Genomic DNA, 24,811 nt, shown 5'->3' on the forward strand with positions numbered 1-24,811 from the left:
CATCATGCACTAATTAAACCCAGCTGCTTTATGGGAAGAGCTACAATGAAATCTGTAGATTTCTGGTACCAAAAGGAGAAGTCCTATCTGCATGTTATTCAACTAGCACTCATTGCCCCTGGATGTTGTTAAAGCTAAGAACATGTTCAGTCACAAAGAATTAAGCATTTATATTAGCTCTTGAGGATATCCAAAGTTACAATCAATAGGAAAAAGAGATGGTGCCATTAGTGCCAGTGGCTACCTAGGATTTGCATCTCATGTTGATGGAGAGCCACGGTTGAAGCTTTTCCCACAGTTGGAGCACTTATAAGATGCTCTCCCATGTGGTTTCTCTGGTTTCTAATGAGGTGTAAGCTCACCCCGAGCTGGCATGATTACCTGTCTCTCCTCACTGGGGAGCAGCTTATATTCATGAAACCTGTAGGAACTTAACTATTGGTGAGACCTCCTCTCCTCTGCTCCACGTAGCAGGGGTTGGACGTGTTCAGAGGTTGCTGGAGGCAGGAAAGCAGACAGGGAGGGAGGGAGTCAGAGATTTGCACAGCCAGGCAGCACACTGGTTGCATAAGCCCTGTGTCTGTGGGAAATCAGACTAAAACCTTTTCAGAAGCAATATAAACATGTAGCCTTTTAGGACTAAAGTCATTTATGCAGAAATTTCCCCTATGGTCAGACTATTTCATAATTATCCACACTGGGATGTCTTGCATTTTGCTTTGAAGCATCTGGTTCTCGGCATGTCACCATGAGTTTGATCTAGCAGTTCCTATCCTTATATAATAGCAAACCGTTTCATGGCTATTTCACACAAAATGTCTCTCTTTTTGCCCACTAAATGACCTGGAACTAGAACACAAACATTCTGTTTGCACAGTTTTACATAACATTTGCCATACTTTTCACACAACACTATTAAAGTCTAATTTGTTTCTGTTCCCAGGCTGATGGAAAGCAGTTCTTTTGGTAGCTCGATTGCGTCAGCGTTCTTTGAAAATGTAAATAAAGATACCGAGATAAGACCTGTCCAACTACAGAGCCCTTTTTCTCTTTATGTTTACCAGATACTTCAAGCTAAATAAAATTATTCTTTGCGCTTGATCTGCCTAAGAACATGTTCAACAAATTGATAATCAAATTCTCTTGGCTATCACAACCCCTCCCCAATGTATTGTGGTCACAAGCAGCCTCTACGAGGATCTACAATAACATTTTTCAAACAGGCATTCTGAAAAATGATTTAGGGTCCCAAATACCATTTTGAAAAGCAACTTAACTCCTAAGGAATGGGATTTTCAGGGAGATTTAGATTCTTGAGCATTTAATGGCCAGCTTGGAAAAAGGTGCTTCTGCTTAGCAGACTCCTTGAAAGTGTTGCCTTGCCAGCTCCTATTGATCCTGATGGAAATGTATTACCTGTTGGCATCTGATAATCCCACTGAGCACTCACCGTCATCTTCATTGGTAAGAAACACCTTTGCAATGTGATTTAAAGATGCTTTTCTAACCTGTCTTCCAATCTTTCTTGCTAGGCAAAGGGCAGAAATATTTTCTCCACCTGGTTCCTTTTGGGAAGGTGACTTGGAGGTCCTTTTCCTTGGCAAGATTTCCTGAATTGCCTGAATTTTCAATAAAGACAGGTGGTTTGGGAACAACATTTTGCAAAACTGGCCTTAGTCTATTTAAAAAAGGTGGAGATATGGCCCACCTAACATGCAAACCACTCTCTAGAGATGCCAAATTTTGAAAGACTAGGGAAATTAGTCAGCTGCATGTTTACCTCTGATGCTCCAGGTATAGGATGAATCCAGCAGCAGACCTTAGACATGTAGCCTCAAAATATTTAAATAAGCCTAAAAGTACAGATTCATCAATTTAGCTCATCAAATGTTGGAGCCATGGAGCAGATGCGGTGGTAGAAGGTGCCTACAGTTAAATGGAAAAAGACACTGGCTCTTTCTGTCTTCATCTTTGTTTCTGCCTCCTTTTGTAGCTTCTTTCCTCCTGGACTTCATTTCAGCAGATGCTACATAAGGATCTTCTGGTCTCTGAAGCAGGGAAATCACCTCCTATTAATTAGAAATAAATGATGATGTTACACTCATTTTGCTGGGGCTGATGTTTAAACAACTGCTACAGTTGTTAAAGTCTTTTATGTAACATCCCAAATAAGCAATGACAAAAATCTCTAAGTGTGAAAATAAGTGAGAAGCAAAGCAAGAAATGCAGGAGGCAGAAAATGATTAAGATCACATCAGGTTTTTTATAAAGGCTGAACACAAGGCGTGTAAGACAAAGTTACACGACCGAATTAGCCTTCAGAAGGGCACACGAGCTAACTGCTGTTTATGCTACAATATGAAACTGCAAACCCGCGTTTCAAATGGAACATTACATAGAGTAACAGAACTTTACTTGCCCAGTCAATTCTCCTGACATTTCTTGGGTTTGGTTTTTTCTGTGTATTTTGATAAGCCTGAAATGTTGTCGATTTGGAATTGCCACCTTACACCAGATCCTTAGAATTATTATTACAAAAAAAAAGAGCAGCCAGATAAGAAACCTGAAGAATATTAGTCATTGATGCAGGAACAAGGCCACCTTCAAGGTCAGAATATTTCAGAAGCTACAGAAATTCCCCCTAAACAACTCGCTATCACATCCAGCAGCGCATGACAAGAGTTTCGGGGGGGCAGAATGGCCCAGACAAGGGTTTTGCTCCCACCAGGTCTACAACACTGCTTGAAGCAACAGCCAGCCATAGCCATTCCCCGGCATCGGCCGCTGATGGAAATGTATTTAGAGGAGATGAGAGCCTGCCAAACCTTTCCCAGAGCGCTGCCACTTCAGTATACAAAAAAAACCCTCCAAACTCACAAGTGCTTAAAAACATTTTTGATGCAAAACTCCCTTTGAAACCAGTGGATTTTACAAGGACCTCGGCGCTGCCCAAGGCTATTTGAGAGCTGCTCTGCCCTGGTCGTGCGGAGGGATGCTGCACAAGAGGGGGAAAGCCCACAAATCCCGTAGAGGCATGGGTCAAGGAGACAAGAGAGGCTGTTCCCTTCCCACCTCTTTCTCTCCTGGCACTGCCTGGAAACCCCACCAAGGCTCCACCAACAGAAGTCACTCCTTCTCTTAGGAATCCCCACACCTTTTCCTCTTCTTTTCCTTGGATGTAGCAGGGAGGAGGGGAATTACGGCGTTCCCACCGCCCTCCGGGTCTCAGCCATCCCTTCCTGAGCACCCCGGCACGCGTTGTGCATCTTGCTGGGGAGGGAAGCACGGTGGCGGAGGTCTGGAGCATCTCCCGCTGGCACAGTGCCCCGGGCAGGCTGCGTCGGCAAGCGACGGTCCTCACCGCGCCAGCCTCGGCTTTATCTCCACGTTTAATAAACAACCCAACATCTGCTTGATAATATCAGTCGGGACAAAAGTACTGGACGTTTTGAGCGGGACTTAACGGTGTCTGTGATCGCAAACGGTTTGTTGTTTCTCCAGCGCATGTGCAGCCTGACCTTGCTCGCATTCTCTAAATCCTTTTGCTCTCTTCTTCTTTTCCTGCACCCAAAAAGGCCACAGGATGAAAACAAAACAAAACAAGAAAATCCAAGGGGAACTGGTATTAAACTGTAAGTAGCAACGACCAGGCACTTCATCAGCATGAACAGGGTCTACATAAATCTTTATCACCGGCATTTTTTTTTACATATCTGGAATCCACTATACTGCAAATTAGTCCCATTTGTCCACTCGGTGCTAATGCCATTAAAATCGACCTCATTTGGCAAAGCACATGAGTCCAGAAATCCCTGGACTTGTTAATTTTTCAGCTTAAAAAAGTAATCTTGATTCCTAAACTAAATTTTACAGAAAGAAATCTCATTGTAGGTGGAAACTACACCCTTGTAACTCTAAGGAAAATTAAGAGCAGACCACCCTTTGTTTGGGTTGGCACTGGAGGGCACTTTAACACCTGTGTTATTTTCTTATACCCCAAGAGCAGCTGCTCATTCCTTTCCACTCCAACCCAGTATTTTTCACCTTTGTCTCTGCCTGTGGTTGCCACAGAAATTTCAGTGTGACCGGGGTGACAGCATACATGATTTCTCACAGTTTCCTAGAGACTGTTCTGTAAAAGGGGCATCCTTTTCTTTTCCTCAGAAGGGTAACTTTGAGTGTGGGCAGAATATTCTGAAAACTTAGCAATGCTGGCTAAAAAAAAAAAAAAGTTTTCCTGAAGCTCATTATTTTCTTTCCATATTTCTTCACCAGTCACACCACTTCTTCTTAATGCTTTGCAACTAGTGCTTTCCCAATGAAATCTGACTTCTAATTTCACTTTCCATTTTTAAAATAACTTCATAAAGAATTGTCTTACCTGACTATAACTGCTAAAAACTTCAGGTCTTCACCAGTGGGTTGCTACAGGAAAAGATGAAAACAAGTCTTACTTGGGCATGGAGAGATAATGTGAGCAGATACCAGCAGTAAAGGCTGTCTACTGCATAAGTGCAGGTGTATATTTTTGAAACAGGGAATGCAAAAAGATACATGCTGAAACTACATAAAAGACAAGAAAAGGATAAAAAAAAACCCACTAAAACGGTGCACCATTTCCATTTATTCTGCATTCTGTTTGGTGAAGCAAACTGCAGTGTCATGCAAGAAGCCTTAAAATGGATATTGATCGCAGATGCAGTGCAGCCAAAAGACAGAGCTTTGCTATAACCGAGTATTTCGCAGCCTCCTGTTGCGTTTTAAGAGGGAATGCAACCATCACAGATTGCCGAGGACGCTGTCAGGTGGGTGAGATGCGTACACCTCATGAGAACAGGCACAGTTAGTGCAGGCAAGAAAACACCTCTTGACAAAAAAGCCTTCTTTCCTAGGGGATTTGGCAAGAACCAGCAGAAAGGGTGAAGAAACCCCACTGCAAGCCCGTATCTTCTTCCCTGCTTTTGGGCGCCTCTGAAGCAGCGATTTAGGTTTATGCTATAACCAGCGCTGTCCTCGTGCAGCTCCAAGATAAACGTTCCCCTGTACACCCACACGAGTCCTCGGCATCCCACTGGAGTGCAATTTGCCTTAACCAGAAGTGGATTCTGCCCTGCTGCTCAGCGACGACCGGGTGCTACGGAAGAGGGGAGGAAAACCCAAAGGGCCATGGCCGCAGCGCACAACCACCGCTCCAAAAAAACCCACCCTCCAACCCCGTAACGGGCGTCCCCGCCGCGGGCAGCCCGCCGAACGCCGAACCTCGGCATCCCTCCCGCTCCGGCTCCCACCCACGACGCTTTTGTGGGCAGCCGCGGTGGGGAGGGCAGCTGGCAGGCAGATGGGGGGGGACAGGCGGCTTCAAAGGAGCTGCCGGCCATTTCCCAGGGATGGCGGCAACGCCACAGGCGTCGAAAAAGGGACGGGTTTTCCCAGGTCCCCGCTGGTCGTGTCACCCTCCGGGTCTTGGCCGCCGCTTCTCCTCCTTCCCCCCTGCCAGGGCTGATGGGGAAAGGAGCCCCCGCCGGGGCTGACCCCTCTGGGAAAATACAGGAGAGCGGGAGGAGCAGCTGGCCCCCAGACCGGGGTATGGTGGTGGGATGCAAACAGGAACGTACAACTGCTTTTTGATGCACGCGGGCTGGGGAGCGCAGCAATGAGGGGGATGTGAAGAGGAGAGGGTCAGGTCCCAGGTGAAGGCGGCTTGTGGGAGCTGGAGGAACGTCCCCACTCGTGTCCAGGCGAGATGGAGGAGAGTTGCCCACCCAGGGAGGCACTGCAGGGAGCGAAACGTGGTGGATAGATGAGGGGCTCGGCACGGTCCCATCCCCTGTGTCCTCACCTGGGGCAGCCCGAGCAGGGCACACCACGCTGTTTTCTCCTGTAACGACCCCAACCCATCCACCCAGGGCTGCTGACCCCCCCACCAGCACCCAGTTCGGCAAGGCTGGGTGTTTCTGGGACAGCCTGACTGGGATGCTGCTCTCAGCCCCTTGCTCCTGCCACCCCGGAGCCGCCTGCTTTGGGGCACATTTCCCTGCTGTGCTCCAAGGGCCACGTCTTTGGGAAGTATTTTTGCGGCAATAAAGCAGCGTTTTCACTGGGCAAAGCTGCATTTTAATAGTAAGCGGAGAGGACTCTTAAAAGCTGCAGCAGGCCCCGTTTGGCGCCAGTCATTGCTTTTTTTTTTTTTTCTCCTCCATATGTACCCCATATGCAAGTACAGCTGAGAAGCTGACATAGAAATTTTTTAAAAAGGAAAGAAATGTCTGAAGCTGCCCCGAGAAGGATGTTCTGGGCTTTTTAACTCTGCTTTTGCAAGAGCTGTGGAGACCCCAGAGATCTCTTACATCTGCACTTTTGAATTCCCTCCTTGCAGGTAATTAATAATATGGATAACTGCGATGGGGGTGTAGGAGAGAGACCTTCCCATTCCTTATGCCCTCTCCACAGCCCAGTTGCTATTCAATGTTTTGGTTCTGAGCCATGAGAACACCTCCACAGCTAACACGGCATAGGCAGGTGGGTTCCAATAATACCAACCCACTACTTTGCATGGATTTGAATGGCTGTGACGGGTCTGGGATGGCAGAGATGGGTCTGTGATGGGTGTCCCATCCCAGTCTCTCCTACAGCTCCTCCACTGCCATGAGTCCAGGGCATCCAACACTGCCTGATGCATCAACCTACTCTCACCTCAAGAGTTCCTCCTCGCACAGAGCAGAGGGTCACCCAGAACCAAAACCCACCTCCAGGAAGGGTTTTATGACCCGTGTTTAGCCGCAGAAGAGGCTTGGCGGTCCCCTGCTCTGTCAATGGGCAAGTCATACTCACAAGCTCCTTCTTCAGTTTCAGCTGAAGAATTCATTGCCCTTGGATTCACAGGGCGCATATGGATGGGCTTGTCTTTGTCCTTTGCTCCCTGCTGCTCATTGGCAATATTAAGTAGCTTACTTTCTTCATATACCCATGTGAAGTATGCCATAAAATAAAAAAAACATGAAATAATCTCTACACAAGCACGAACATTCCTTGGACTCCTTCCTTTCAGGCCCTGAAGAACCCTCAATGCTCACAGGATTCACCCTGGTTTCTAAACCAAAATGTGCTCTTTAATCAGGCAGCATGAGAAATACACAGATCTGGGGGCAAAAAACCCCACATCCTTGCATTTCTTTGTTTTAGTTTTCTCATCATCCTGGAGAACTCTTTGGGATTAGGTGAGAGTCCCTGCAGGTACCCAAAATTCTCCTTTTGAAACCTCTGGCTTGTTGATCAAGTCCCCAAACCTGTGTGCTCTGACTGACTTTGTGCTAACGGTCATACAGCTGCAGACAGCATCATACTTGGTCCGAAAGGGGCTCCTCTCTTCCCACCTCCTCTCCCATCATTTCGTGCACGGCATTCCGAGTCTTCCACCTCACACTGCCTCGCTGGCCCATACCCATCATCACCACGTGGGTTGCTCTGTGGATGGACCCTATGATGCCATCCCCTATTTTTTTAATAGTTGTCAAATGTACATTAGCATAGAGAAGTCTGCAGCTAATACTCACAGGGTCACAGTCTTTCCCTTCCTCAATTCCCAGACCCAGATTTCTACTCTTGTTTGCTGTATCCTTGAGATTCTACAAGCCCTCTAGCGTGGTCTGGCAAGTAATTTGGTATTACTTGTATTTCAGTGGTGTTCCGCACTATCACTGTGCCAGAAACTGTCTAACAAGGCAAATCAGACAAAGCAAGGGCAGATGTAGTATTTCCACCCCCATTTTACAGCTAGGCCAAGAGAATATATGGGGAGATCTTAGCATGCCACTTTAAAGGACCCAAACTGCAGCATGAAAAGCTCTTTGTAAGCTGCTCAGGCTCCTGGGTGGCCGCAGTGCCTGTGTTTCCCCCAGCAAACATCCGCTTTTTTGAAGTTCTGGTCCTTGTTCCCACATGGACCGCAGGGTTTGTGACCCTTTCAGTGCCATGCATGAGCAAATGAGGGAGCAGGCTTCCCTGGGCTCCCCACCACCCCTCCCAGCTGGTCTCTGACCACCAAGGACACCTTCTTCCCCAGCCAAAACCCCAATCTCCCATTTCCCACCGCTCCGTGGCTGCAGCGACCGGCTCCCAGCCACATGTCCATGATGGGGCCACCTGAGGACCAGTTGCTGCAGCCCTTGCCCACCTCACAAAAAGCATGAGGAGCAACAACGGGCTCCTGGCTGCTCTCTTCTGCATTTTAAAACATCACCTCTCTTTTCGTGGCCCATCAGGTCCCCTAAGTCCTTCTCTGCTTGCTAAAACATACCAGGAGGATGAAGATGAAGGTGTGAGTCCTCTTGGCTTGTTCCCCAGCTAAGAAAAATTGGGGGCTGCATCCCTTCCCATGGGGAGAGGAGAAGGGCTACCAGCCACAGACGGGACCCTCCTCTGGGACCAGCTCCTTGGGGACCAACCCTCAGGCAGCATCACCCTCTCTCAGCAGTAGAGATGGAGAAGAGAAGCAGACAAGAAAGGAAGATGCATGGTAGGGAGCTGAGGAGTGACGGATTTAGGCAGAGAACTGTGACAGGGAAAAGCATTTTTTACAGATTTTCCGTATTACCTACTAAAAAAGACCACTTTTGATCCTATTTTGACCTTTGTTTACATTTCAGTAGAGCAGACAATGACGCAGTATATGATTCTCTTACAAAGAGTGAGTTTTCTTTATAAGGATGCTGCACTGTAATAAACACACTTGGTGGTACTTAGGTCACTTTTCTATGGGGAAAGTTAGGCAAAATATTCCAAAACATATGCAATGAATATCTTTTCTGTAGCTTTTAGGAGTCATCCTTGAATGGAGACACAATTCACCAGAATATCCTATAGGGTAGAAACGGTAAGAATTGTTATTTTCTATTAAAACCTTCAGGACATTTTCTGCAAAGCCTCTTTGAAATGATTAGCCTTTAGGAGATCCAAATGCCTTTGAGTTTTGTTCTACTGCTTAAAGTGTTGTTTTAGAACCACTTCAGCCCCGTTAATGTGTGTCTGCCAGACAATGCAGCTGATATGAACTCACCATTAATTGGAGAGAGGGGCTTTGCATGTACCAGACTAAGTGATTTACTTTCAAAGTGCTGTTATTACGGTTGTAGGCTGCATTTGGTTGCTTAGAAACCGTCCTTATCGATGATTCAAGTTTTCTCCTGATATCACGGTGAACGGATAGCACCGTTATTTTTCTCTCAGCAGTTGTCAGGAGGAACTATTTTATAAAAACCGCTGCAAAAGGCAGTATCCCTTCATGGATGGGCAAGGGTACAGCTGGCATGTTGATTTAGGCCAAAAAGGTACATTATTCCAAAGGAGAAAAAATGATTTTAGAAAACAGTATTTGGCAGCACGATGCTCAGAGACCTATTGTTCAGCTGGGGGAAGAGGAAGAAAAAAACTTTCCCATCAAGTGGGAAGACATATCTGACAAACAGCATATCTAACAAGCAACAAATGCTAAGAAGGAGGTCTTTGTAATGTTTCATTAAAACCACAGACATATTACCAGTGTGGACTTTAGGCTGCAACTCATTAGTAAATGAATTCTATCTGTGACAGCCTTGTCAAACCCAAGCTTTACTGATTACATTTGGCTTTTAGGCAGTGATCCCCAGGGAAAGTGATTTATTTCAGCGCTTGATGAGTTACTCCATTGATGGTAGTGATAATGACATTATCTTGACATAGGTTAGCATTTATAGGCCTCTTGGAAGGAGTGAGTGTTCGAGGGGGATTTAAATGAAGACAGGAGGGAAGCCAAGCACGATGGTGCGAGAATAGTTAGAAACGTTTGGAAAGCGCAGCCCACCTGTAATAGTGAAGGCTTTTACAAAGCTGGGCAAATGCTCCACTGGACACCGTTCCCAGGCCAAAACAGAGAGCTCGGAGACGAAATGACCCCCAGGTTAGACAGCAAGCCCACAGCAGAGGGGGACCGCAGGCTGCCCGTCCCCCGTCCTCCTCTCCCAGCCCAGTGCCCCGCTGTCGTACAAGGCTGGCTTTGTCTCCGCTCATCTCGCAGCTAAACCAGGGTCTGCAGCAGGGAGTGAAACCCTCCTCACGTCTTGCTCCCGACAGGGAAGTTTTTTCCCAGGTGCAACAAGGAAATTAAGTTCAACGTGCGATTGCCGGAAGGATGTGCAAAACCAGAGAGGGGTACGGACACAAGCAGAGCACTGAGTTAGGGTGCTGTGAGGAGTAAGATCAAGGTGTTAATGGCTAAGAGTAATGCCTACATGCTTCCTCAGTAGCTGATGAAGAGAGAAAGGGGAGGGAAGAGGCACAGACCAGAGCAGCCAGCAGCTCTGACTCCCCTTTAGACAGTCCTTTTTTCTTCCTCTGTCCTTGGATCAACAGAGAGACATTGAGATCTTTAAGATCAAGGGAATACCCCCTTGAAGTCCAGGCGTTAATCCTACCACAGGAATTCATGTTTCAGCCTCACACATCTGCCATGGTAATTCATGCAATACAGACCCGGTGGCCCAAACAACAAATACCCATCTTAACTAGCAAGACATGGAACAGGAGCTCCAGAAGAAATCAGAGCTGCCTTTGAGATACGTCTGATATAGGTACCACAGGTGAGATTGCTCCACAAGAACCCAAGTTCTGCCAGTCTGAGCTATGAAGATGCTCTCTGCAATACCAGGGACAAAACATGAGCCCGACCAAGGCCAAGAACCAGCAACAGCTGTTTGGAAACCCCTTAGTTTGAGAAGTCTTTTCCAGCTTAGAAGAAATCAAACAGGGACCTGCAGACGCTTGACAACCCTTTAGCAGACCCAAAGTGTGCCTATTAAGGATTCTGTTATCCAGCTGGCCTAGAAAGGCTCTTTCTCTATGAGGAAATGGACAACGAGCCACTGGTGTGCCATGGACATAAAATCGAAGCACTAGAGCATTTGAGGATTGATGCATTCATAATCTCTAAACCAACATCATAATCTCAATTCTGCTGATCTGTCTTTATAGAAAATACCGCAAAGACTTACCATGCAGCAGCAGCACCTGCGGGCCTTGGGCAAATTCAGAAGGTTTTATGTCTGCTGAAATTGTTCTGTCAATTTTCACTTGATAATACGTCTCTCGAAGTGCCATGAACGTGCACCATGTCATACTGATCCAGTATCACCCTAGCTGCAACAGTGAAAGCAAGAACAGGTTATCTTTTTCGGTAATTAACTCTAATCTGAGAAGATATAGGTGAGTAATTGCAAGAATAAAGGCTATTACACCTCCAAGAAATAAAATTTAATCAGATTTTTTTCCGGCTCCAATGTTCAACTGGACCACAAAGTTGCTTCTGTTGCAAATCACAAGTGTGATGTGTTTAAATAGCAAATCTACTATTACGGTTTTTAAGGCAATAATACCTTTTAATATCCTAAGTAACATCACATCAAGTGAGTTCAATTACAATTTTGGGGAGGGAGTCTAAACCATAGGTAGCAAACAGCTAGATTTTAGAAAAATTTATTTTCTTATTTAGGGAAAAAGGGGCAGAATGTTAGGCTAGTACATAGTCCTAAGAGGCTGTTTCAAAATAAAAAATCTGCATATTAAGTCTTTCACTGGATCGGCCTCATATATATTGTAAAAGGAAAGGGGTGGACTTCAATTTGCCAAATGACCACGGCTATCATAAATTATAATGAATATTTATCTTGGAGCGATTATCAGTAAGGAGGAATTCTGGAGGAAGAGCAGGAGGAGATAAAGAACTGAAGAGATGTTTCCTCTGATACACCTGGCTCTGACTGGTATCAGGGGCAGTGTTTGAGCAAACCCCTGCAGGGCACCGGCTCCTAAATTCCCAGGAATATTGTCTAGAGAACAGCTCAGCTTATGAAGTAGTTGGAAGTGCTGTGTGTGAATTAAAATAAAAACTATAAGGCTAAATGAAGCCATAAGGCTAAATTACCAAATAATGCAGAGAATAATACTTTTCACCATGTAGCCATATTAATTTCCGTACACACCAGTGAGTTTTGAAACCAACATGGGTCAGAGCCACTGGCAGTACGTGGCTGCTGCGCTATTCCAAACGGCCTGTCTGTGCTGAGGACAATGCAAAATATGATTTTATTAATCCTTCATTCTAATTTCATGGCACTCAGCAGTGTTTGTGACTGTGCACAATGACAGGCACCAGTCCAGAGCCTGTGCTGGCACGAGCTAGGTTTGTTCCGTTGACCCCAGCAGAGCCGTGCTGATTTACGCCAGCTGAAATCTGACCCCTAATTTCTGCCTCGGAAGGATTAAACTTAATTAATTCTTTATGTTTGACCCACAGTGCGGGGATATCCCAGCATCGCAAACCCGAGGGTACCCATCTCTCCCCTCGGCCGTAGTAAACATCCCCCATTCAAGCCAATCTCACGACAGCCGCCTGGCAAGAAGCAGAAATTGTGCTGCGGCACCAGACCCATTGACCGCTTCGTTTGGCCATGAGGGGTTACACACCAGCGCTTTCGGAGCCATGGGGGGGTCCTGAGGGGCTCCCAAATCTCCACCCGGGTGGGGGAGGCTTTTGGGACTGGCCCCACTGGACAGCCCCCAAAAAAATGAGCCCTCCCATGGAGGAAAGAGGGGTTTGACCCTTCCAAAGGGTCCCCCCTGTGCTTGGTCTGGAGATGCCCTTGGGGTGCCCTCGGTCTGGCGATGATGGAGAAGGGTGAGCGAGGGGGGGGCTCGTCTGCCTTGAAACACCGCACACGTGGTTCTTTTGTCTATCACCGCTCCATCCACGTCGCCTTTCTGCTGTCTCTCCCTCCTTGGTTTTTCTACCGCTAAATGACCCTTCATGAAAGCTAGCATGGGGTGGGCAGACTCATGCGTAACTGCATCATGCGTTTTTGCAGGACGCCCTGAAAGTTTCCAAATCTCGGACAAACTGGGAAGCAGAGAGCACTTCCCAGGGAAAGATTTAACCCCCATCTCCTGCCACCCGGACAGTGCTCCTGCTCGCGACGGCCCCTGGGCAGAGGGATGGATGCAGGCCTGCTGAGGACGTCAGAAGCCATATGATTTGGGACTTCAGGGGTTAAAACACAAGCACCTTAGATTGCCTCCCTGTGCCAGAATCAAGCAGCGGGCTGCCCAGTTCCCACCACGATCCATCGCCCATGGGAAGCGCTGGTGAATGAGGACACACTGCCCTGCGCTCACTGCAGCTTGACAAATGCTTATAAGCAGCATCTTACATTGAGCCCATTGTAGTGATCGTGCCTCAGGGCTGCGTCCTTTCTTTCCGAGCAGAAGAGGTTGAAAGCATGCATGGAAACTATTTCTCACTGGGCACGTTGGTGCAGAGAAATCCAACTGCCTTTTTTTCCCCAGCGCTTCTCAGCCTGCACACCCTCACTCACGCTCCTCTCAGCCTTCTGGTTTATGCAAGTATTAGGACCGTTTAGGGCACCTGCTGGTGAGCAATTTGCGATAGAGGGATTATTTTTCTGGTCCCCAGTTAAACAGGTTCCCCGGTGATGGGGCTACAGAGCAGACGGGAAGAACGTGCAACACAAAACGCATGGCGTTCCCCCCTGCGCAACCCAAGACAAGGCAGCATGCTAGGGAAATCCTGGCTCTGATAAAGTCAATGGTCGCTTGCTCCAACAGCGTTAGGGTTTTGCCTCAAATTAGTTTTGTCTTTTTTCTGTACGGAACCGAGCAATCTGTTGCCTGAGGAACGGCGACTGGGTTTGTTTTGCAAAGCACAGCTGGGAATGTCATGATGCCTGCCTTCCATGTAGGCACAAACCAACGGCTTGGGTATTATCGTTTAAAAATCTCCTGTTCCTAAGCTGTACCTATATGGAGTTGATTTCACTGCGTCCCTTCACCTGAAGACTTGCTGAAATGCAGCTGTTAACCCTAAGGTATATCTCCTTACATCTCTGAAGAGTATACACTGGTTCATTAATTTTGCCATTTCATCTGGGAAAGATCAAATCTGGAAACTTTTTTCTTTTTTTTCTTCTGTTCTCTTTAACTTGGTAATTACACTGTCTGTGAGAAAACAGAGCAGAAAGGAAATTGCTTCTAAAGGACATGGTAATAAACGTGTCATGTATATCACTTAGCTGGGTTGTGTTTATTATTAACTTGGAATGGGAGAAGACTCGAGCCACGGCGCGGGATCATGACGGACTGGTTCTCCCAGGAGTGCAATTCCAGACCGCACTGATTATCCCACATTTGCACCGAGGGGACCCAGCCCGTGCGGCACACCTCATAAATGAGGGACCTGGGAATCCTATTGCTGCACACATTTCTCCACAGTTCAGCAGCAAGGAATTCCCTAACATTTCCCTCTCCGCTAATTTCCACTAACTGAGGATCCGACTAATTTTAATTAAACCAGTACGTACCGAGAATAACTCCTCTGTCTTCACATTTCAAGCCAACCAACAGAGATGAAAATCTGCCTTGCAGTGCCTCCTCCTTGGCAGCTGTCAACTCGATGAACTTCAGCTGTGATTAACTGAATTCTGGCACCTGTAGAGATGAACCTAAAAATGGTGACTTGATGATGAATCTCAGAGAGGACTCCCAGGGTAGTGGATGCGAAATCCTAGGAAAAGTCTCATAAATTTCACTGTAACCAAGATTTCAGCTTTATCTCTAAAAAATGTGTGTATTCAGGATAGATTTGCTATCCTACTGCTTTAGATCACTCCCAAGCTGTAAAATAGAGTTAAATCTGTTAAACAAGTAGCTGCTTAACCTGGGTTTACTGCTGCTTTGCGCAAGTGCAATGGCAAAAAGCAGCTCACACGTGTAGTCGAATCTGGCCAAAGCTTGCCCAGATTTTTTCTGTTGGAATAATTTCCTTTATAGAAAGACCATGGATAGGCAACCAAGTAGCCATTACAGGTTGGTTTTTGGCTAACGCGGAAGCTAGAGAAATGGTTTGGGCACTCAGTTGTATTGTAGAGCTCCTTTGTTTTTAGGAAAACTTGGAGTAACTCTGCTTGGAGGTGTGAACGTGGGGCAGCTTCACCCCGGGGCAGAGACCTTCTGGCTTTGAAGATGGAGAGAGGTAGGAACAACCTGGGACGCTGGAGCCATCCCAAGGCACTGAAATATCACTCGGATTTAGGGAGGACGTTCCGATCAGCTGGGTTTGGGTCACTTCGTGGAGATGAGTGCACAGGAGCGATGCTGGGTGAGGGAAGGGATGCTCTGGGTCACGGTGATGTCCAGATCAAACGGGGCTGGTTTAGTTCTCTGTGGCCAGTCCCGGGCCAAATACTAGAGACATTCAAAAAAAAGCACACACATATCCGCGGCTCCTTCCCTGTCACATGAAGTCCATTTCTCAGGGCACGTATTTTGAAAGATGTACGTTGGCCTTTCTTTTTTTCAGGAAATTAAAATGGTGGCATCCACCCCCAAAACCTGTTTCTGCCTAATTTAAGTTAATAAGCTCCACCAAGACACCAATTATTCTCCTGTTTGGCTGCTGCCTCTATTCATTATGTGTGTGTGTGTGTATTATTGTTATTTATCAGTAATCTCCTTGGAGCTATACAATGACACAAGATTATGACATTCGCTGCTCCCAGAGCTTGCTATACCAAACACAAACAAATGATCAGCAAGAACCATAACAACTGAGCCGCTGATCTGAGCCAACCTTTGATTAGTGGTTGGGGATTCGAGGAATCAAAAGGTGGCTTGTCAGATTGTCAGGACCTTGAGTTTTTATATGATCCATCAGAAAAAGTGGGTACTTTGGCTAGAGCATGTTGGATGCACATTCATTTGAGGACGCTAGGACTTTTTCCTTGGTTTGGGAATTTTTTTCCCCACACATGGCATTGGTTTGAAAGTATTTAAGTGGTGATTATCCCTTATTTTCCCACTTTACTGGCAACAGTGAATCGTGGGGATAAACAGAATATATGCAATGGTGCAAAAAAAAATAAAAGCACATTTCTGAGTTAAGAAAATGAACTGTGGAGCAAAGACCACAGCGCGATTACACAAGCTTATTCACTGATGGAAATAAGTGCTGTGGCAGGCAATTATTTCCAGATCTTACCATGTAAGAAAGGCAAACTGTTTGCTGGAGAGCATTCATGAGGGTCAGATGATGGAGGGAAAGGCCAGAAAGACAAGAAGGAAAGCTTTCACATCCCTTTTTCAAGCTGTCACATGAAAGAAATGCCTGCAGTAACACTCAGCGAATGTGAACAGGGGGATGTTTGCAAACTGCCAAAATATCCCTCAGCGGGGTGGAGAGAGGAGGGAGAAGAAAATTATTATTAAATAAAACAATAAGAGAATTGTTGCCATTTCATGTTATTTTTGTCGTCCGGAGCTAAGTGAAATGAGTCGTGCCTGTCCGGTATGTGCTACCACGATGCTGTTATAGGTACTGTATAGATTTCTCAAGTGCTGCTAGCAAGGGGCAACTCGATGCGGCTGCTGGTTATATGCCTTGCGTATTTAATGGCAACCAGGAGGAACCCATCACAATAAGAGCAGAGTCAATAAAGGTCTTGGGCTTGAGTCACCACCGCATGAGAAAAACAGTAGTGCTAAAAGCATGTGCACTGAGCCCCGTCCCAGCTGCAAAATCACCTGGCCTTGTTCAGAAACCATACTGGTCCCAGTGGCATATGTGCATACACCGCAGACGCCGCACACGCTTCTAGACTTCTGCTGAGCAGGGACTACTGCTGTTTGCTGTTAAGCCCTGAGTCAGCAGCTTGGGGGCTACAGGACCCCTAGATGATGGGCAACTGCTCTAGATGATGGGCAACCGCCCTAGATGATAGGCAACTGCTCTAGAAGATGGGCAACTGCTCTAGATGACGGGTAACTGCCCTAGATGACGGGTAACTGCCCTAGATGATGGGCAACCGCTCTAGATGATGGGCAACCGCCCTAGATGATGGGCAACTGCTCTAGATGATGGGCAACTGCCCTAGATGATGGGCAACTGAGATCAGCCCCTTGGAGGGGGTCCCCCTCCCCCCTTGACGGCGGAGGGGACCCAAAGCACACGTGGCTTCTACCAAAGACACCCAAGTGAGGTGTTCAAAGCCAAGTGGGATGGCTCCGGACCTGCAATTTCATGTACAGCCGCCCCAAGGCTCAGGTGAGCGCACCCGTTCCTGTGGGTACAACGGCTCCGTTAGCCCAGGGAGCTGCTTGGGATGAAGCGACGCTGCAGAGGCAGCTCCTCAGGAAACGCAGTCATTCAGGCGTAAGAAAGCAGGTCCTGCTATCTATAGATAACGGGCTGAAAAACAGGAAACGGAGGTCAGGAATAGACAGCCAGTTCTCACGACGGCAGTGTGATAGCAGTGACCTTCCCCAGGGGTCTGCGCAGCTACCTCGGCTGCTCAGTATCTTTGTAAACGGTCCGGAAAAGGGATGAGGAGTGAGGTGAGAGGGTTTGCCGCTGATAAGAAGTTATCTGAGGACAAGGACAGGCTGTGAGAATTGCAGACAGGGTGAGGGGTCAAAGGGCAGGTGAAATTCAACATATATAACTGCAAAACTAGATATTTCGGGGCGGGGGGTGGGAAGAGTCCTAGATTCACGCGGGCTCTGCACAGACCACTGCTGGTCAAGAGCTGGGTCCTGTGTTTAGCGTCCACCAAAGCATGAGCTCAGCCCTGGGCAGCAGTCAAGAAAGCAAGTCAAGCACTAGGAACCTGCAGGAAGGGAACAGAGATCTCAGAGGCTGGCAGGGGAAGCCTCAAAACCCCGTCCTTCCTCTTCCCAAAACATCTGGCCACAGCTGGAGACAGACGCTGAGCTGGATGTGAAACCGGTCAAACCCACGCAGCCAAGCCTTCTCCGTCAGCCACGGCATCACCTCGGTACGCATCTGGGGTGGGAGGTCTCCACACCACACAGTGTCACAGACACTGCCTTCCTCTCACTGTGCCCAGTAAAATGAGAAGATAGGCAAATAATATGAAAATGAGGCCCCTACGCCTTTCTACAAAGATAGCACAGTCCCCATCAATGACTGAGTTTCTTCCCAGTCCTTAACAATGGGGTACGAAATGTCAATACACAAAGCAAACATCATCATACCAACCTTGGGAAGGTCCATCGCGTTGTTTGTTTGTCAGCTGAAGGTTGGCTTGAAAAGCGTGTCGCAATAGGTTTATTGCTTTCTGGTTGTTAATAACAACCCGCGTTGGTTACGGGATGAGTCACCTGGCCATGCAGCTATGCCGTGGGGCACTCTCTCTCTTTTGCCCCATGTAGTCCTACTTTTACTCTACAGGTCTTGTTGCAGGGCTACTGCAAGCAGCTGGACGGTTTGCCATGTGTTTTCCTTGCTACAGCTTAAAATAATTCCTGGGGACGTGTTACATCCTGAAAGCTGAGACAGCCCTGGACCGAAGGAGCCGGAGAGCCGCCTGCGGTCTCATTTCGGGAAACGGTCGGTGTGTCACAAGGCGGCAAGTTACACCAAAACACTCATGATTCAAGTCCCGGATTTCTCCCCCAAAGGAAAGACTATACTCATATGGGCTTGAAATAAGGGGGGCTCATCAGAGGGTGATAACGTGCTTCACAGGAGGAAAGGGGATCTTTGCTTTCATCTCCGATGGCATCCTTGCTGCTGTGGGAGCCGCTTCTCCCAAAATCACAAAGTGCCACCTTGGGGTTTGGCAGGACTTTGTACCGAGGTGTCAGCAGCCTCCGCTGCCCCAGGGACGGCGTGGGACAGGGCGGTGGGGAGAGCTGGTGGGGGACACACAGGGTGGGCACAGGGGACATGGTGGGACATGCGTTGGGGACCATAGGGGACACGCAGAGGGTTTGGTGGGATGCGTGGAGGGTGTGGGGGGCATGCACGGCACACGGGGACACTCCTGAAGGTGCGGGGGGACGTGTGGGACACGTGTGGGGGCATGGGAGGCATGTGAGGGTGAAGAGGGAGACATGGGGGGGTGGTGGGACACATGGGAGCATGGGGGGAGCACGTGGGGATGTGGGGGTGTGGGGGTCAGGTGTGGTGGGGCAGGTTGTGACACGGGTGGTGGGACACGTGGGGGTCACACAGTGGGAACACACTGGGGATCGAGGGGGGTGACACAAGGCTTCTCTGGGCAGGTGTGCCCGACCTCCCATGGAGGCCCCCACACGTGTCCCCTGCAGTGGGCAAGGGGGCTCAGGGGGATGCACACGCTTGGGGGGCCAGAGGAGCGGGCACCAGCAGCCCCAGCTGCACAACACCCCCATAAAAAAAAAAGTATGTGTGATAGAATTATACACAACAAAACATATGTAATAAATATATAGAGAATGATATGTGTATATCTACTTACAATTAATTCATATATGAAATAAGAAAGCAGTGATGGTCAAACAGTGGCTGTGGATGGCAAGCAAAAAGCACAGGAGGGGAAAAGTAGCCCAGCCCTGGTAAAGCGATGCCAGGGTGCTGTGGGGGATGGTAGGGGCATTAGTGGGGCTTTTGGGGGGACACCTCAGGTATGGTCCCCCAGGGCGCAGAGCAGGCAGGGTTTCTTTTTCCCTTCTTCAAAAGGGAGGCAAAAAATCTGCCTGCTCATTGCAAAGCGTGCATCTGCCCCAGTGAAACCAGTAGAGGAAGCGTCAGACCCCACCCTGCAAAAAAAAAAAATACACATGCGAGTGTGTACGTACATCTCTACATACAGATGGCTCGGGGGAGTGGTGGCTTTGTGGCCAAAGGGCAACAAAATCTCCCCTCAACGGCTGCGGCGGCTCTGCCTGGGCTCCGGCTCCGTTCCACCAGTGTCGGGTCCACCCAGCCACCACCCACCAGTGTCTGGGCTGCTGAAGCTATCAATAGCCAAAAGCCGGCTTACGATGAGGGCTTTTAATTTAAGCCTAGCCTGCCTTTATTTAAAACTCATTTACAGCAATTCCTCGGTCTAAATCCAACAAAAGGAGACAGGTGGAAAGCAAAGTGCGGCTGTATTCCTTTCCCTTCCCTCCATCCAAGCGGTGCAGCTTCCCCGGGAAGGCAGGGGGTGATTTTCGGGTGTCCCAAGGGGGAGGAGGGAGACCCTTAGCCAGGATTTTTGGATGGCCGGGAGCGGAACGACCCACTCCGCCTTGGAAGTGGGACTCCTCTTCAGCTACGTATGGCCACAATCCAGCTTTACTGTTGAATCACCCTCGAGTCTCTGAAGATGGACTTTAAAAGAAAATACATTACGGCTCTTGATGTTTTCCAGTCCTTAGGAAAAACTGGTAGATTTGCTTTTCTTCCAAAAAAACCGCAACTCAAAGTCAACTATTAGAAGCTAATTTAAAACGCAGTGTTTCTACAGCCCAGTGCCTTTCTGATAACAAGAAATGAGGGTTTGGTTGGATTTTTTTTTTTCTTTCGTGTTTACTTTAAATCAAGTCAATCTGTTTTTCTCTTTCGCCCCTGCCACTTGTTGATGTGTGAAGCAGCGCTTGCGCTCGCAGCGCCCGTGACTAACGGCAGGAGTTACGGCTCGTGGTATAAACAGCCTGGGATTCCCGGTTGCTGCTCCAGTGCCTCCTCTGCCCGCAGCCCCACATCGCTCCGGGTCTTGCCCTTCGGGTCAAGGCAGACACTTGCGTTGTGCCAGTTAGCGGGATTTTGCACTTTCCGCCCCAAAAGAGCGTTTGAAGCTCGGTTGTCACGCTCGGTGCTGAGCGGGGGCATTGCCCAGGGTGGGAGGGGGACCGATGTGGATGAGACCCCTGGGGTTGATCGCTCTGAACCCCCCCTCTCTGCTCAGCAGATGTTTCGGGGATGGGGTACAACCGGTGGGGCCGCCAAATTCTCCCCCCGCCCCTCGGTGCCAACGGGGACCTGCGGCAGGATCCTGCCTCCGCGGGGTGGGTAGCCAGGGTGGGGGGAGAGGATGGGAGGGCTGGCGTTAACGGTGCTGAAATTAAAAATGGAAAGGAAAAGGAAGAAAAAAGGGAAGCCAAAGTGGAAATTCAGTTACTTTTCTGAGCTGGGGCGGGGGGAAAGAGTCAGCCTGTTACACAGCCTTTACTCCACCGTTACTAAACTCTATCCATTGAACAAGTCTAATGAGTAATTATCAGTATATGTCAGCCATTATTTCAGTCCTGGCAACATCTGCATTTAGACCACATCTGTTTTTTCTATGAAGCTGTAAGTGCTATAGCTAACATATCGGTATTTAATTCTTCTTTTTTTTTTTTTTTTTTAAATCCTCAACCTGCTCTGTGACTACCGTGCTAGCGGTACACATGAAAATGAAACTCAGGAGTCCAAAATTACTATAAATTGATGAACTTCTCCTTTCCATGTTGTTCCCCAGCCCTAGAGCCCTGCCTTCCGCTGCTTCATTGTACTGACTCGAAATAAACTGAATAGAAGTTGCAATATCTTAGCACATTTCACAGAACGATATTCCTGGCACATGCTGAAAAGCATCTGGTTTAATGGGAGTTTGGGGGGGTAACAATTTAGCTGGTTGTTGGGAGGAGGTGCCTGCATCAATAGCGACGGAGGCATCTCAACAAGAGAAAAAAGAAGAAACCTCCTGGGAGAGAAATGCTATGGGGCTGTTGAATCTTTCAGTTCTTGGAGCATCCTCTTATGTACAGCTCCTCTGTGACTAAAGACTATTTTCCAATTACTATCTTGTGTGTTTTTTTTCAGTTGGGCTCCTTATCCTTCCTTCGAAGCAACATGACCACACAGTAAACTGTTTTTGAGGAGCGTTTGCTGTTTGAGGTTAGAAATTGAAACCACATAGTTCCTTATCTTGTCTTTCTGCGACTGTTTTTGCATGAGCTAGCAGGGCTAAAGAGCAGAGCTCTAACTACCGAAATCTTCTTTTTCCCCTCTCCCCACCCATATTTTCGAGGCCACAGGAGGAGAAGTCCCCTGTAGGACCCAGCTGCTGGCTCTCTTTGGTTTTCTTGTCCGCGGACCAGGTATGAACGTGCTTCCAAAGGGTGGGCAGGGAGGGGACGCAAGGGGCTAAGCTGGAAGGTGGAAAGCGGCCACCAGCCTGGCATGGATTCACCTGAAACTTGTCCTTGTGGCTTAGAAAAAAGCTCTGGAAAATGCAAAAAAGTTCTTTTTGCTACCTCTTTTTGCTCCCCAAACTTTCAGCGTTCATTATTTAACTGCCCCTGAGTCTTGCTAACCAGTGTGTCTGGATGCTGGTGGGAGTCTTGCTCCGTCCCTGGTGCACTGGGCAGTGTGGGGGTGCTGGCTGGGGTCTTTTCTCATGGGCTGCAGGTTGGCATCTGGGGTGGGAGGGTAGCGACTGCCACTGCTGCCATCCGAAATAGCTTTAGTAACCCTCAAGAGAAGACCTTTGGGTAAGCCCAAGGTGAGAAAAATCTGCTCTTGCGGTTTGATTTTAGGTTACAACTTATTAGAGACTTCTAACTGGGATGAACTGGGCCAGCTCGCCAGGGAGGCATGGGGCTCCTGGGGGGCTGTGAGTGGCTGGTCCCTGCGCTGCACCGTGCTCTGTCGGTACCTAGAGGTCTTTCAAACCCCCTCAAGCCTTCACGAGCCTTGAAGTGCATTTTGAAGGCATTTGTTTTTCACAGGCTCCAGTGGTCATGCTCGATACATCCCGACATGATGTTTTTATACCAGGACAAGGGTGCTGGTACAAATCATTTTGTAAGGCGCTCTCCTTGCAGCCTTCCAGAATTGCATGGGTTCAACAAAGTCCGGCCAAGCTGGGTTTGGTACTTGGTCCTGATCTTTAACAACAGCCATACTTGGGCTTCTGTGGCTTTTTGGCTCTGTAACCTTTAACTAAGAGGGAAAAGACTAAAAGAGAAAAAGATAAACAGCCACTTAGACATAACTGATATGTTATCCTTATCTCCAAACAGTTGTTCCTTGCCGTGACAAGGTACCCAGCCGTTTCAAGCATCCTTGGGCAGACAGCACAAACGCTGCCTCCCTCCCTGCACGTTCATCACATCAAACCATCCCCATAAGAACAAATGGCACAAAATCTGTCCCAGAGCACCTGGAGGCTGAGGAGGAGGAGGCAGGGAGCGCGGGAGCTGAAGCGTGTTGTGACCGAGAGCAAGTCAACAGTGCGCAGCTGACTAGGTAGCCTCATCTTCTAAAGCTCGCGGCTGGATTCGGGAGAAAACACAATTTTTTCTAGCAGTAAACAATCTCCTCGACCAACGGATTGATTTCTGAGCGAAAACATTTGTAGTATTGAACCCCGAGCGGTGTTCCTTGTTTGCGCTCAGCCGTCAGTGAATTGCACGGAAATTTTGCCTGAGAAACAGAATTAGTTTCATTATCTGGAGATCCATCTTGAAAACACAGCGCTGATAATGACCCGGGTTTAGTGCTGGCTCTCAGAAACTCTGACTTTGTTCTTGACAAAGAGAGACTGGGGGGCCCCATGTTTAAGCAAACGCTTCCTGCTGGCAGAAGCTGTTTCCGAATCGCTCGTCGAGCTCCGTGCGAGCCCAGACGGCTTCACCTCGGCGGGTGACTTCTCCCCACCACTCAGCCTTTATCTCAAAGTCTCAAAGTCACTAAAGCTGTTCCCATCCTCTCCCTGCTCACTTCTTCCCAGGGAGGACCCTTAGCAACCCCAGGAGTTACACACACAGGTCCGTGTCTGCCTTCTATGTATTTGAGCTAGGTTTTGTACACCTTTCCTAAATGCTAAAAGTCAAAACTGCATCTCAGGTTGGCCTCCACAGCTTCATTAACCTCAGCTTTTGCCTGTAAACCCTCTTTCCTATGGCACCAGCCAGCATTTCACTTCCCAATGTTTTTCTCCGCAACGCCATGGCATTTAACCTGACATTTGCCTCGCCGGTAACTGCTCCCCATCCCATCCCCAGGGGCTGGGCAAGGGTTTGTGTTCACAGCTCCAGGCTCCCACCCACGGGGTGATTGCAGGATGCGACATTACCTTCCCTCCACGCATGACTGATAACCTTCCCAAATGGAGACTCCGAACAGGCTATGCCACATTGGAAAGCGTACCTTCTCGATAGCTACTTCATCTCCTAGACAGAGCAAGGCCTGGTATCACTTGGACGTGAGGACGCAGCATCATTCTTCCCCTCCTTCTTCATCAATTTGCTTCTACAGCCAGTAGAAGCCAACGGCATCCAGGACGGGCGATGCTCGGCTGGGGCTAACTGGTGGCTGGAGGCGCCGAGGGGATGGGAGACTGGATGGCGTCTCATGGCGATGGCGTGAGCGGACCGGGGGTGTTCCTCCTCCGAGGCATCCCGACGTGCAGCATCCCTGCCCGAGCACCAGCCCCGGCACTGCTGCGGGTCAGCGTGAGGGGCAACGTGTCCCATCCAGAAACAACACGATCCAGGTCTGGAGGGAGGTGTCTCCTCCTTCCCACTGGCTATCGAGGAACTGGGGTGACCTGCTCGGCTCTAAGCTGATTGTTAAATATCTACAGCTATAACCTGTATATCCCACTCAGGGTTAAATTAAGGTTTGCAAAGCGCCCGGGAATAAAAAGCATGCTGGGGATGCGCAATGTCACCGCTGCTGAAGGTACCCTCATCTGCCTGTGCAGCGATGGGAGACTGAAGCTCATTTCCATGAACTGGAGCTAGTTGAGGGACCCAGTGACTTCTCTCTTTCCCTATTTTTTTTTTTTTTGCCAATTCATCTGTTGCACAAAGGGAGGTCTTGCAGCATCACGGGTTGAGAGCATCCTTCCCCCAGATGTCTGTAGAAGGTGCAGCACGTTTGGGTGCTGCAGGAGGCAGCCCAAGCAACCAGTACCCACTCTTCTCGCAGCTTCTCCCCACTTCACCCTTAGCAGGT

The 24,811-nt window shown here is 48.4% G+C and overlaps 1 long non-coding RNA gene across 1 annotated transcript; it reads right to left on the minus strand.

The window, feature by feature from the left end:
• Nucleotides 1–413: 413 nt before the first annotated feature.
• Nucleotides 414–20,479, minus strand: LOC138689109 (uncharacterized). Its single transcript, XR_011327911.1, has 5 exons — nucleotides 19,678–20,479; nucleotides 14,403–14,605; nucleotides 11,025–11,169; nucleotides 1,781–2,069; nucleotides 414–1,619 (listed from the first exon to the last, which is right to left on the minus strand). It is a non-coding gene; the product is annotated as an uncharacterized lncRNA (long non-coding RNA).
• Nucleotides 20,480–24,811: the final 4,332 nt, after the last annotated feature.

The sequence above is a fragment of the Haliaeetus albicilla genome, chromosome 15 (assembly GCF_947461875.1).
Source record: "Haliaeetus albicilla chromosome 15, bHalAlb1.1, whole genome shotgun sequence".
Taxonomy (NCBI): Eukaryota; Metazoa; Chordata; class Aves; order Accipitriformes; family Accipitridae; genus Haliaeetus; species Haliaeetus albicilla.